This window comes from Oryctolagus cuniculus, chromosome 5 (assembly GCF_964237555.1).
Source record: "Oryctolagus cuniculus chromosome 5, mOryCun1.1, whole genome shotgun sequence".
Taxonomy (NCBI): Eukaryota; Metazoa; Chordata; class Mammalia; order Lagomorpha; family Leporidae; genus Oryctolagus; species Oryctolagus cuniculus.
Genome location: NC_091436.1, coordinates 147,495,003 through 147,505,843, shown reverse-complemented (window position 1 = coordinate 147,505,843; position 10,841 = coordinate 147,495,003).

The following is a 10,841-nucleotide window of genomic DNA, read 5'->3' as shown; positions in this document are numbered from 1 at the left end:
GTGAATTTTCTACCTTCTGATATTTTCTTCTGATTCATCAAGAATCTTTTCTTTCCAGTTTGAAGAACTCCCTTTAGTGTTCCTTGTAAGCAGCTCTGGCAGTGATAAGTCCTATCAAATTTGTTTGGGAATGCCTTCATCTTTTCATCATTTCTGAAGGATAGCTTTGCTTGGAGCAGTGTCCTAGACTGACAATTTTTTCCTTTAATACTCTGAAAGTCTCATCCCACTCTTCTTGGCCTATGTGGTTTCTGCTAAGAATTCTGCAGTCAGGTGAATTGGATCCCTGTTGTGTCTCATTTATTCTTTTTCTCTTATACCTCTGCAAATTCTCTTTTTTTTTTAATACAAATGTCAGGGATTTATTATCAACTCAACAACTTTTTACTGAACACCTAATGTTTTCCAGGTACCTCTATTTTTAACAACTTCAAGCATTTAATATATACAAATTTGGGAACATGCTTCTTCTTCCCCTACCTCATTCCCACCCATATTCCTGCCTTTTTTCCTCCTCCCTCTTCCTTTCTCATTCTTATTTTTTACATCAATCAATTTTCAGTTAATTTTTAAACCCATAAGATAAGCCTTACACTAAGTAGAGAGTTCACCAATTAGTATGAAGGAAAAGAAAGAAGTCAAGAGCAAAAACAAACAAGAAAAACATGGTTCCCCAACAGTCAAGGCAAGGGCTGTTTAAAATCATTGCATCTCACGGTGTCAGTTTTGTTCCTACAGATTACATTTTAAGTATTCTATTAGTTACCACAGATCCGAGAGAACATATGGCATTTTTCTTTTTGTGACTGGCTTATTTCACTAAATATAATGGCTTCTAGTTGCATCCATTTTGTTGCAAATGACAAGATTTCATTTTTTTGCCACTGTGTAGTTTTCCATACTATGTATGTGTGTGTGTGTGTGTGTGTGTGTGTGTATACCATAATTTCTTTATCCAGTCTTCAGATGATGGACATCTGGGTTGATTCCATATCTTAGCTACTGTAAATTGAGCTAAATTAATGAACATGGGGTACAGATAACTCTTTTGTGTGCTGATTTTATTCCCTTTGGATAAATTCCCAGGAGTGAGATGGCCAGGTCATGTGGTATGTCTATATTCAGCTTTCTGAGATATCTCCATATTGTCTTCCACAGTGGCTGTGTCAGTTTACATTCCCACAACCAGTGGATTAATGTTACCTTCTCCCTACCTTCTTTTGTGACCCAGTATTCATTTAGGAGCATGTTGTTCAGTCTCCATGTGTTGCATATGTTCTTGAGATTCTTGAGTTTTAGGTTTTATGCTTCAATCAATTGTGATCAGAGAAGATGCATGGTATGGTTTGATTTTTTTGAATTTGCTGAGACTTATTTTATGGCTTAGTATATGGTCCATCTTAGATAAAGTTCCATGCACTGCTGAGAAGAATATATATTCTGCCACTGTGGGGTAAAATGTTCTGTAGATATCAGGTAGGTCCATTTGGTCCATAGTGTTGATTAGCTCTGTTGTTTCTTTGTTGATTTTCTGTCTGATTGATCTATCCATTGCTAAAAGTGGGGTGTTGAAGTCCCCTGTTACTGTTGTATTGTAGTCTATGTCTCCCTTTAGATCCATTATTAGATCTTCTTAATAGCCAGGTGCCGTGTAATTGGGTACATATACATTTATTATAGTCATGTCTTCCTGTTTTATTTATCCTTTTATCATTACATAGTGTCCTCTTTTGTCTCTTTTAACAATTTTTGTGTTACAGTCTATTTTATCTGATATTAGGATGGCTATATCTGCCTTTTGTTTTTTCCATTCACATGGAATATCTTTTTCCATCCTTTCACTTTCAGTCTATGCGTATCTTTTTTGGTGAGGTGTGTTTCTTGCAGGCAGATAATAGATAGATTTGTTTTTTTAATCCATTTGGCCAGTGTGTATCTTTTAACTGGAGAGTTGAGGCCATTTACATTAATGTAACTATTGATTAGTAACTACTTGGCCCTGTCGTTTTCCTGTCAATATTCCTATCATTTACTTTGGATTTCATTTGTACTTTTACTGGGGGATTTTCTGTCTTCACATTCTTTCATGATGGTAGATTTCTTTCTGTGTTCCCGTGTGTAGCACATCCTTTTAGCATCTTTTGTAAGGCTGGACGAGTACTGACAAATTCTTTCAACTTCTGTTTTGTTATGGAAAGTCTTTATATCACCTCCATTCGTAAATGAGAGCTTTTCAGGGTATAATATTCTGGGTTGACAGTTCTTTTCTCTCAAGATTTGCACTATATCTTTCCATTGTCTTCCAGCCTGTAGGGTTTCTGATGAGAAGTCAGCTGTAAGTCTAATTGGAGATCTTCTGAAGGTAATCTGGCATTTCTCTCATGCACATTTTAGAGTCTTTTCTTTATGCTTTACTGTGGAAAGTTTGAGTAAAATGTGTCGTAGTGAAGATCTTTTCTGGTCGTATCTGTTAGGAGTTCTATATGCTTTCTGTACTTGGACTTTCCTTTCTTTCTCCAAGGTAGGGAAGTTTTCTGAAACCATTTCACTAAGTAAGCCTTCTATTCCCTTCTCTTTTTTCACTCCTTCAGGTATTCCTAAGACCCATATGTTGGATCATTTGATAGTATCCCATATATCTCCAATGCTGTTTTTAAGCTTTCTAATTTCTTCTTGTTTTTGGTCTGACTGTAAAATTTCCAGAGATTTGTCTTCTAGCTTGGATAATTTTTCTTCTGCCTCATGAACTTTGTTAAGGCCTTCCACTGCATTTTTTATTTGATCTATTCAATTCTTCATTTCTAGTATTTCATTTTGATTTTTCTTTAAAATCTGTTTCATGGAAGAAATTTTCATTCATACCATTATATGGTTTTCTTTAGCTTGTAGATTTGCTTCTGATTACTTTTGAGTAATTCTATGATTCATTTTTTGAATTCCATTTCAGGCATTTCCCCAATCTCTTCATCTTCACATTTTAATATTGAAATGTTTTCATACTCCTTTGCAGAGGTCATAGTGTTTTCTTTATTCCTGCTTCTTGAATTTTTGCATTTCTTTTTAAGCATTTGTAGAATTTTTTTTTCCTCTGATAGATTTTAATCTTTGAACTATTTCTCTGTGACTTAGTGGAATGTCTACACTTTCAGTGAATACCAAGAGGTGTGTGGCCAGGGAGTTTGGGTCAGTGCTCCATGCTGGGGTGAATATCCAGGGTAACACCCAAGTTGGGCATGGTAGCTTTTCTCTGGTTAACTGGATGGAGAGGAATGGTCATCTTTGTTGGTGTGACTACTCCTCCTACAAACTGAGGAATGCCCAGGTGTTAGTCCCCAGTGTTCAACACTCATCTGCACCACCGTATGAACCACACATACAATCTGCACAGCCCCTTCTGTGAGCACCGTTCCCCCTACTATGAGCTGCTCTAGGCAACCAAGGGGCTCTGAGAGTGTGCAGCAGCACTCTGTGATTGCCCAGAACCCAGCTTTTTCCTGCCTCCTCTCACGCAGTCACAGTGTTTTCTCAGTCTCAGCACCCAGGGTTCTCAGGGTCAAGGAGTGCAGGTGGAGCCACTCTGCACTGCTAGCCCGTCATGACCACAGGGGACTGAAATGATCCCAGGGCCACTGTCCACATGTGTTCTAGCCTGCTGGATGGAGTCCTGTCCTCCCAACCAGATTCGATGCCAGTAGGGTATGCAGGTTTTCTCTCTGGTAAGATCTCCAGATCACAGGAATACCACTTGGCACAGAAGCAGGTCTGGAGACTTCTTCTGCAGGTACTGGCATGGAGACAGGGCCTACTAGGATCTGCTTGATGTTGGATTTACTAGCCTGGCATGGAGTCCCCAAACAGTCCTGTAGTTTCTGTTGTCTGTTCAAGGTGGTAGAAGTTGGTGATAGAAGCAAGCCCTCAGTTGCTCCTGCATGAACTAGGTGGGTCACACCATCATTAGGTCTTGTGCAGTCTTAGACATACACACCAGGCCCACATGAGGCTGGTGGTACTACACACCAAAATAAGTCTGTCCTAGTAGGAAGCAGGTCTCTACCCAAAATTGGGGCAAATCCAGAGAGTCTGTCTGTAAGCATTTGCCTAGGGACAAGGACTGTTACAACCTGCCCTGGGTACCAAGACACATGCCCATGGCTCTCTGCTGTCTCCCCAAGAATGGAGGAGAGTGATAAAGGCATCCCCCTTGTAGCCAAGACAGGAACCACTGGGTCACAGCTGTGTCCTATGTATGAAGTCCTGAGGATGTGTGCCAGGCAAGCCTGAAACTGGAGACAATACACACTGTGATGAGTCCAGTTCACCAGAGGGCAGGTCCCCATCGGACACTGAGACAAGTCTACGAGCTCAGTCTACCAGCACTTGGCCATTGGGCTTCATCAGGTGCTGGGTCTCAGGGCAGTGGTAGGTCCTCTCTGAGCTCCAAGGCATGGTCCTCAGCTCCCTTTCTTGCCCCCCCCCAGGGCTAGAGTCTTGCCCTGCTGTCTGCTGGTGGTGGGGGAAGGAGGTGGCAGATGCTGCCTGGCTAAGGGGAGTTCTGAATATTCAGACTGTGAATCCAGGCCTGGGAACAGAGGCTCTGGGGCCCTGTCAGACTCTGTACTTTATCACAGTGGGTGTGGCACTGGGATTCAATTCCCCTTCCTAACACCTTTCTCAAGTAGGAAGCATCCCTCTCCATACTGTGCTCCTCAGAGCGTGGGGAAGGAGAAACACTGACAACATGTTTCTTCCTGCTTTCTTCAATGCAACGTTTCTTATTATTTTGCTGAAATAAGGCAGTGTGGTCTGTCACCTGGCTTCCAGAGCAATTGTGAAGGTAACTCGGTGTGTAAAGAGCTGTTCAAATTGGTGTCTTTGTGGGGAGGGGGTTGCAGGAGCATCTGACTCAGCTGACATCTCGCTTCCCCTCTCAGGTAGTTTTGAATGTCTGCAACGAGGATTCCTGGCCTTCTCAAGTCTTCAGTAATGGCCACAGACAGATGCTAACTGTGGAGGAGAAGAGAGAAGCAAGTGAGGACCCAGAAGGAGAGAAGTGCCTGGGAATTTGCAAAATTTGCAGCTGGCATAGCACTTGGCAATTTGCTATCCTAGCTTGGGTTAATTTATTTGAAGTTCACAAGACAGAGTGACTTAGGTTTGATCTGGGATATATATGTGTCTATATAAGCATATACAAAATATGCTTCTGTCAACTTTGACTTAATGAGTGAATGTGCTAAACAGAGATGTCAGTAAATAAATATGCTAGAAAATGTCTTGAATTCTTGGTATCAGTTGAAGGAGTACTCCCCCCACAACGGTGTTTAATATTAATGCGAATGCTTTTAAACGATAATGGTCAAAAGAGTTTTATGTGATTAAGTTTTTCCCCCTCTTATTCCTTGTAATACGTGTCTCTAGGAATTAAAGGGAATCTGAAGTAGTCAGACTCAGTTCTGTTTTTGGCAGTAATCCCAATGTGGTTGGACACAGCCATTATGCTATGATCTGAATATCCCTAAAATCCACCCACTGAAACATGATCTGCAATGTGGAGGTATTAAGAGGTGGGGCTTTTAGGAAACGATGCTGTCAGGAGGGCTCCGTGGAATGGAATTAGTGCCCTTGTATTACAGACCTGGGGGAGCTTGTTTGCCTGTGCCCTTCAGGTGAGCACAGGGCTGGAGGCACCATCTTTCAGGTGGAGATGAGGCCCTTGCTGGACAGCAGACACGCTAACACTCATCTGTGAGCAGTGCACTTCTGGTTTTCACAAATTGTCCAGTTTATGGTATTTTGGTATACCATTCCAGATGGACTAAGACATGCCAACTTCCACACTTTTCACCCAGAAGCTACTCACTTCTCACCATCTTTTGGATTACCCCCATCCCACCTCAGTCTCTTGCCTGAAGTCCTGCAATAGCCTCTTGTTTTCCTTATTTCTGGTTTTCTCTCCCATACTGTCTATTTAAAAAAAAAAAGATTTATTTATTTATTTGAAAGTCAAAGTTACACAGAGAAAAAAGGAGAGGCAGAGAGAGAGAGAGAGAGGTGTTCCATCCACTGGTTCACTCTCCAATTGGCCGTAATGACCAGAGCTGCACCGGTCCAAAACTGGGAGGCAGGAGCTTCTTCTGGGTCTCCCAAGTGGGTTCAGGGGCCCAAGGACCTGGACCATCTTCTACTGCTTTCTCAGGCCATAGCAGAGAGCTGGATTGGAAGTGGAGCAGCCGGGACTTCAACGGGTGCCCATCTGGGATACCAGTGCTGCAGGTGGCGGCTTTACCTGCTATGCCACAGCACCGCCCCCCTCCTACTCTCTATTTACAACATGAGTCCAGAATTATCATTAGAAATATAAACCAGGGTTTGGGTATTGTGGTGCAGCTGGTTAAGCTGCTGCTGTCAGCGCCTGTATCCCATACCAGAATGCCAGTTCAAGTTCTAGCTATTCTGCTTCTGATCTACCTGCCACCCATGTAGGAAACCTGGATGGAGTTCCAGGCTCCTATCTTCAGGTTGGTCCAGCTCTAGCTATTGTGGATATTCAGGGAGTGAATTGTGGGTGGAATCTCTCAAATCTTTCAAATAAATAAATAAATCATATATATACACACACACACATATACATATATAAAAATAATATATTAAATATAAATATATTTTTATATAATATAAATAAATATAAATTAAATATAAACAAATATATTTTTATATTTATATATAAACATTTTATAGTTATTTATATCATATTATATTTATTTATAAATAAATATAAATATAAATAAATATATAAATAAATCATATATACACACATATATACATAGATATGTATATATACATATATATAGATATGTATATATGTATATATGTGTGTATATATACACATATATGTGTATATATATAATCATATATATTATATATATAAATAAACCAGATTGTTTTGGTCTTCAGCTAAATCCCTGCAATAGCTCCCCACAGCAATCAGAGGAAAGGCCAAAGTCATTATAATATTCTCCAAGGTCCCAGTGCTCCAACCTTGCTGACTCATTTCCTTTCTCTCTCCTCTCATCTACTTTACTCCAGCTTTTCTGGCCAGCATGCTGTTTCTCCACTCTCCAGGCGTGTTCCTGTCTTAGGGACTTTGTACTAGATGGTTCTTTTTTCTGGAGTGTTCTTTGCTGGGAATGCTGCTTGGTTAACTCCCTTACCTCCTTTAGGTCTTTATGTAAAATTATCAGTGTGGCCAACCATACCAACCCTATCAAAACATTGCAACTTTCTTTTTTATCTTATACTTATTATCTAATATAAAATGACTTAAAAATGCATTTCATTTATGTCTTCTCTTGGAAGAATAAGGGGAGAGATTTTATCATTTTAATCAACATATATCCAGAGCACCTAGAACAGTGCTTTATAAATAACAGCCCTTCAATAAATACTTCCCAAGTATTGTATTAATCTTTGCAAGCAAAACTGCTGTTTTCTTAGGTATAACTAGGGAGATACTAACTCTGAGGATGTACACAAAATGTACATGTGGAAACTGACACGAGCACCCACTGATCTATTTTTGTGATCTTTGTGAATATCAAAGCTTGTTTTCTAAGACATTGAGAGAACAATGACCAAGTACTGACAAAAAAGTATTTAGAAATGAGAGTGGCAGAAATGGCCTATTAGGAATAAATGAGAGGAGACTGGTGAATAGGGGTAATATCCATTGACTGATAAATAACTCACTGTACACTCAGCATTTAGGGCTGGCCCATGCAATGTCTTCACAGAAGTCACACAGCCTTAGAACAACAAGCCGGGTCATGAAGACTCCAGGAGAAGGGAAGAGAAAGTCATGAGTCTGATTGACTACGTTGATTTCCAAAAATCCCATCCATTCTTTGGTTTAAAAACCCTGTCACGGGGGCGGCATGGTGGTCTAGCAGGTAAAGAAAGCCACTGTCTGCAATGCCAGCATCCCACATAGGTGCCAGTTTGTGTCCCAGCTGCTCCCTTTCCAATCCAGCTCCCTACTAATGGCCTGGGAAAAGAAGCGGAAGATGGCCTGAGTGTTTGGGCTCCTACCACACATGTGGGAGACCCAGAAGAAGCACTAGCTCCTGGCTTCAGCAACTTTGGCCGTTGAGACCATCTGGGGGAGTGAACCAGCAGATAGAAGATCTCTGTTTGTGTGTGTGTGTGTGTCTGTCTGTCTCTCCCTTTCTCTCTGTAACTCTTTTCAATAATAAATAAATCTTTAAAAAATTAACTAAAACCTGTCATGCTTGGTATTGTTATTGGCCCCAGGGAATCAGGCTGTAGAACAGAGAGTGAAGAGTAAGGGAAAAGGAATTGAGGGAGATTCCAAGTGGTTTCCCGGATGAATAAAACTTTTAAGTTGAAGGCTTAACTCTCTGGAACTCCTTGAAGCCCAAGATGATGGCGCCATTGAAGTGGGGGTGGAGAGAGAGGGTACAAAAAGACCATCAGGAGAGGCCCTAGCCTGCTCTCTCTTTCTCCCTCCACCCCCTCCCTTTCACTGCAGCCAAACATGGAATCCTGACAGCTTTAGATTTTGTCTGTCTCTGTCTTCTCAAGCATATTCATAGGGTACTGCTTTGGCAACAGTAACTCTTTGGAACTCAGCCAGAGAATCAAGAAGTAAGAAGAAAAACATCCCTGAACATCCATGCTAGAATGTCGTAGAGTTTATGTTGTTAAAATCAAAACACTTCATTTCTTCAAGAACCCCTTAGGCACTCGGCCAATGCATACTGTCTAGGGCATTCTGGGGAGTTCCCCAGATCTCAGGGGAACCAATGATGGAGGCAAGGCAGAGAAAATGGAAAGAGGAGAACAGAAGAGAAAGAAAAACTAGAAAGCAGACACAGTAATTGAGAAAGGTGATCTCTCTGGGCGTAGCCCAGGGCAAGGAAATCCCATGCCACATCCATGGGCTCCAGACATGCCTGTACTGCAGGATGGGTTCCTGTTGGCAGCAGTGCCTGGCTTACCAACAGTCAAGGTCACTGACTGCATCTAAGTTTTCAGCAAAAGGTGCACTGCACATGCATCTCTTTCCCAAAGGACCAAAGTTAAAAATAAAATGTTAGTTCATAGGCTTTGAGCTTTAGCTGAAGAGAGTTAATAATTTCTGAACAGTTACTTTGTGACAGTGACTTTGCCACTTCTTCCACCAACTGCAAAAGATTGTTATTCATATTCCCCCCTTCACAGAGCAGGAGATTGAGGCTTGGTGAATTAACTGATTTACTCAAAGTCACCAAACCAGTACTGGTTTTCAGACCCACTTTTGCTTTGTGCTAATGGCTGCGTTCTTTGGAGGTTTTACTGCCTGACCCTCTGCTATGTTTTTTTTTTTTTTTTTTTTTTTTTTTTTTTTTTTTTACAGGCAGAGTGGACAGTGAGACAGAGAGACAGAGAGAAAGGTCTTCCTTTGCCGTTGGTTCACCCTCCAATGGTCGCTGCGGCCGGCGTGCTGCGGCCGGTGCACCACGCTGATCCAAAGGCAGGAGCCAGGTGCTTCTCCTGGTCTCCCATGGGGTGCAGGGCCCAAGCACTTGGGCCATCTTCCACTGCACTCCTGGACCATACCCTCTGCTATGTTTTAAGCTCAGGAAAGACCACCCAGATTCATACAAAGTCATATTTGTAAATATTCTGAGTATGTTCAGCAAATGGAGTTTTGCCAGTTGGCTTTATTTCTGCATCTAATTGTCAGTAACTAATTTCTGCTTTGCATTTCTCAGAACTGATTTCCTTGAGGGGCTGGTGAACTACTTTGGATTCTTTTGTCTTTGCTTATACCAGCTCTTTCCTGATATGACTTGGGTTGGGCTATCTCACATGACTGAATTATGCAGTATTCATAAGGAGAAAGTGCTAGAATACTTTAGCAGTAATAGCTAAATCTGGCAGATGTTCAGGTATATTAGAATCTTCATTTTCCGGACATGTACAAATACAAGAACAATGTTTAACTGTGACCCCGAGGTAGGAAACTGTTAGACAGGGAGGCAGCCTTATTTGAGTGCATTTCAGTCTACCTAAAACATGAAGAAGTGGAGCACTCAGTGCAAAATTTAAATTCCCTAAAGTTTTATTGGAATGCCTTAAAGAAACTGCTTAAGGGTGACACCCACAGTGGGTCTATTTTGATCAAAATGATTCTGCAAATGTTAAGATGGAGTTTAACATCTTGTTCAGACAACTTCTACTGTGTTCCTGAAGGTGGACTCCTAGTTTAATAAAAAGATTGCTGTATGATTTAAAAGAATTGTAAAACACCCAACTTTCAACCCTACTTTTGTGTTTCTTAGTTGAATAACCTACTTTCAAGTTAACACAAACTTGCTATTCTGAATACAGATATAGATAATGACATAATAAAAATGATAATAACACCTGCACTTCCAACCTGATATTTGGTGGGAGGATCAAAGAATGTGCTATAGATCCATATGATCTGTGAGACACAGTATTGTTGTGTTATTTATACAGAGAAGGAGAGGCAGAGGCAGAGGTTTCCTACCCAAATGGCCACAGTGGCCAGGGCTGAGACAAGCCAAAGCTGGGAGCTGGTGCTTCATCCAGGTCTGCCATGTGGTTGTAGGGGTCCAAGAACTTGGGCATCTTCTGCTGTTTTCCCAGGTTCATTAGCAGGGAGCTGGATGGGAACCGGAGTGGCTGGAACTCAGATTGGTGCCCAAATGGGATGCTGGTGCTGCAGGCGGCAGCTTTACCCACTGTGCCACATCGCCAGCCCCAGTATGCTGTATTGTTAAAGTGGTAATTTCATTTAAAATTAACATTTAATAAAT